Here is a 4,730-nt window from a genome sequence, read left to right as displayed (position 1 = left end):
CAGTCCGCGCGACCTCTGCATGCGGTTACGCACAGATCGACTGTGGTGGTTGGTGAAGTGGCACTCAAATAACAATCATTGCTACACGTGGCTTCTCTCTTAACGTCGCTGCAGTGCGCTCAGATCGAAAGTGGTGGTTGAAGCAAAGCTCAAATTGTCTTCTCTTGCAACATCTTTGTAGTAGCTCTGTTGGATTTTTTATGTTGTTGAAGTGGTAGTGATGGTTTCCATATTTTGGTAGCGTAGGGATTTTGGCGTGGTTGGATGGTGATGGCGGTGAGGTGTTGGTTTTGGTTGGGGTTTTTTTATCTTTTTGGTTCTTGGATTTGGCAGTACAATGGTACAGTAAATCTAGGTAGAATATAGGTGGTAGTGGTGACGGTGTATTTTGTTTGTAGTGGTATGTGCGTTGGTGTTGCTGGTGCGGTATGGTGATGGTAGTGTTGCAAAATGGTGGTGTCGGGGGCTGACAGCGATGTTGGCGATGGCGATGATAGTGGTGGTGCCCTTCTATTGGAGCGGGTTGGCATTTGTGACCTATTAAATAGCTAATATGTGAGCGGTTGGTGTTGGAGGTGGTTGTTAGTGGTTGGAGATTCGATCGTTGTTGTGGTGATATTTTTGCTGACGGTGAATTTGATCTAGCGACGGTGGCGATGACTGTGTGAGGGTGGTCGATAGTGTGTGACCTACTATTTGGTGTATGTAACCAAGTATTTGGTTATCTATGACCAAATATTTATTGTAACTTAAAATTTTGATAATATGTGACTAAAAAATAATTTGTGACCAACAAATTTGAAAATATGTGATCGATAAATAAACTGTGATCTATAATTTTTTTGATATGTGACCTCGAAATAATCTATGACCTACAAACTTTTTTATTTGTGACATCAAAATAATTTAACCAATTAATTTGACAATATGTGACCAGTAAATAAGTTGTAACCAATAATTATGTATATGTGACTATTAATGTTATAATTGTGACCTTATTATATTTAGCCATGTTTGAGCCACATTATTTAAAAAAACAAAAAAAATTTAAACAGTTATTTGACGTCATTTCTACTATACATTCTTTAATAAAATAATATTACACACAAATTCAAAATTTTTCTTTATTTTTTAACCACACATTTCTTATCAATACACTATTAAAAAATACATTCTAAGAAAAATAATATGGCTCAAACAAGGGCTTAGTTAATTAGCTAATACCTGAGTTTTGCATTTTGAAACTCGATACCTAAAATTAGAATTGTGTATAATTGACACCTGACTTGTGAATTTTTCCCTAATCTGGTTTGGATTAACCTATTTGAATTATTCTATTCAAACAGGATCACCTCAGTCCTGTTTTGCCTTGTTCGAGTGGCATGGCCCAACCCATTTACTCCTCTTCTAGAACTCTTTGTGAAGTACTCTGCTCTAATGTGAGTTGTTCTTTGAGCTCGACCGGTGTGGTATTAATACTACTACTAAAGTATTATTCATATTTTTATCGTCAAATGTACTATGATTCTTGCTGTAGATGTGCAGACTAATCCAATAAGGGTGACAATATCTGTTTGATGAGACTAAAATTAGATTTTTAGTATATTTTAATATAAAATGATGAAATATATGATTAAAATTAATTATTGATTTTAATTCTAATTTTTGCCAAACAACGGCATAGTAAGAAAGAGGAAAACAGCTGCAAACAATGACTGTCTACATTGGAATTTTGACTTGTCTTGCAAGTTGAAATTTTTACATTTGAGTAGTTGCAATCAGCTTGACCAAAGCTAGTGATTGGCCCAGTACAACCAACCACCACCAATTTGAAATTGTTTAAACTTGGAAAATGATTTTGAAATTGTAAATTGTAAAGGTAAGTTTGGCGCACAAATGAAACCCCCGTTTGGCCTCATTATTTGGATTTATAATGGGAGAATAGTATTTTTTTGAAGATTGTGTAGTTGAAAAGTTTTCGATTTGAGTGTAATATTATTTTATTGAAGATTGTGTGGTTGAAAATAGAAGAGAGAAAAAATTAAATTAAATTGAAGAGTTTCAGAGACGGGCAAACGGGGGTTAAATTTCATTCCATTTCATTTCATTTTTCTCTCCGCTATTTTCAACCACACAATCTTTCATAAAATAATATTATACGTAAATCGAAAATTTTTCTTCCTTTTCAACTACTCATTTTTCAAAAAAACACTATTCCACCTATATTCATTTCCAAAAAGGGGGGCTAAGCCGCTATTTGTTCGAGCCACAGAAATAGATTAAAATTTAAATTACAGTTAATAATTAATTTTAATCATATATTTTATAACATTTTCAATATCTTAATCACATATTTCTTCAATTTTTATTAAAATACTAAAAATTTGATTTTTATTAGCTCATGTTTAGTTTGAATAAAAATAAGATTTTTACTTATAGATTTTGATAATTGTTGATGAAATGCGTGATTAAAAATTGATAGAAACTATTAAATCTATAAAATGTGTGGTTGAAAATGTATTTAAAGACAAAAATGACTTTAAGAAAAAAATAGGGTCAAACATGGGGTTAGTCATCTTGATGGGAATAAAGTTTGATTATTTTATAATATTTTTCCACTTAAACCTTACATAAAGAGGATTTCTTAATCTAATTCTCATAACTTTGATAATAAAACAAATATATTTTCTCTTTTAAATTCTTCTTCGATCTGTTTAGCCTCCGTTTGGCCCCCATTAATAATTTTTGGAATAGCATTTTTGTTTCTTTTGAAAATGAGTGATTGAAAAAAAAAATGTATTAAAATTTTAACGGAGCCAAACGGGAGATTAATTTTCTCTCCTTTCTATCCCCTCCTTTTCTTCTCTCATTTACCTTACCCTTTCTCTTTCTCTTTCTCTTTTAATTGTGTCAATTTGATAACAGAGTTCAAATCGTTTCTTCTGATCGATAGATTTTATAAAATTCGATCCCCCTCAACCAACTGTTTCCACCTCTCCCACCACCAACAAACCCTCACTTCAAAACCATAAACATACCTATTAATCCAAAATACACAATACATCTTCACCATTAACCCACACTGAAATAAAGGCAGCAGTTTAAAGGTGAAATTCAATGGCATCTGTACTTCATAGTTTATTATTAGGCTAAATAAAATAAAAAAGTGGTGAATGCCAAAATTATTCACCGCGAGTAGCCGTCGCCACCCTCGTTTGGATCTACTCTTCCAACACCCCCAAACCAGGAAACTGCTAAGAGATTTCATCCGCCAAATTTTGACATTCATTATGTCATTTTAATTCACCTGGATCCATCTCCAGTAATTCAGGAATTGAGAGATTGTTTTGCCCTATATTCACGTCAGCGGACTTCTCTAGATTTTGAGGGACTTTGATGAATTGGAACTGTGCTATATTACCTGCACCACTTGCAGCTCGTTTAAATGTTGTGATTTATACGCCCCCCCAGGGCACATTCAAGTTGGCGGAACAATCACACTGGGGGGCTCTGGAACCAAGTGTGGGAGCAGCCAAATGATGTAATAACCAGAGGAAGGGTTGGAGCAGTTTGGTGATGTAATAACCATGGAGGAGGGTCCCTTTGGGGAAGGAGTAAAAGTCATGTGGGAACTTGGGAACCAACAAGGGCACAACCTGCGATTTACCTCCACTAGTCACTGAGGGGCCGGGGGCTAGAGGTTCAGGATTTAGTCCGATTAAGCTGGGACACCTGGGTTATCAAAAAAAGAAAAAATGTTGTGATTTATACCTATTTTTCATTTTGAAAGCCCTATTTGAAGGGGTTTGTGTCCCGTCCAATTCATATTTTACACCAAATAATAATAATAATAATAATAATAATAATAATAATAATAATGAGCCTATTTGGAAGTGGTTTTTTCTTTCAAAAAATTGATTTTTTGATCGTTATTTCATTATTTCAGTTATCATATTTGATTTCTTCTCTCACAAGTGGATCTCATTTTTCTCTTAACAGTCAAAAAATCAATTCTTAAAATTACTCCCAAATGGGTTCAATATCAACAATAACAACACAATAAAAACTATTACACTGAATCTTACTCATTTCTTGATGCTAGATATTCATTTTCAAAAAAACTTATCAGAATTTAAGTCACTCCTATCATCTTCATTATGCTAATATGTCACTTGTTAGATATGTTAAGTGTTATTAAATGTCATTTTTGCATGATATTGATCTCCTAGATCAACATTCAATCACTTCTTAGGAAGAGATTAAACAAGTCAATTAATAAATACGTCCATATGTACTACCAAACTCAATTGCTAAATCAATTCCTTTTGCTCTATAGACGAGTACATCCACTGCTAGGTAATATTTAGACGACTTCGAAGAGCTTTGCACGATTGTGATATTTATGAAGATCCCCATATTATAACGTCTAGTTTTTATGAAATCTTGTCAATGATATTCTTGCAATCCAATTATTAGATGACACTTATTGAAATTGTTTGTGCCTAAATTTTGTGACTTTAATGTAGACTTGATATGGCTTTACCTCCATTATGTGATACTCCTCGAGTTGTCACATTATTTTCTAAGATATTTGTTGGTTCATAATCTTTTTCTATCAACATTCGATTGTTGCTTACTAATTACCGCCATATTGTTTTAGCTCTGTAATTGTATTGATTTTCATATCAAGTTTAAAAGATTAATTATTTTCAATCATGAACCTTATTAGA

This window comes from Olea europaea, chromosome 13, assembly GCF_002742605.1.
Source record: "Olea europaea var. sylvestris chromosome 13, O_europaea_v1, whole genome shotgun sequence".
NCBI lineage: Eukaryota > Viridiplantae > Streptophyta > Magnoliopsida > Lamiales > Oleaceae > Olea > Olea europaea.
Note: the sequence above shows the minus strand (reverse complement) of the source record.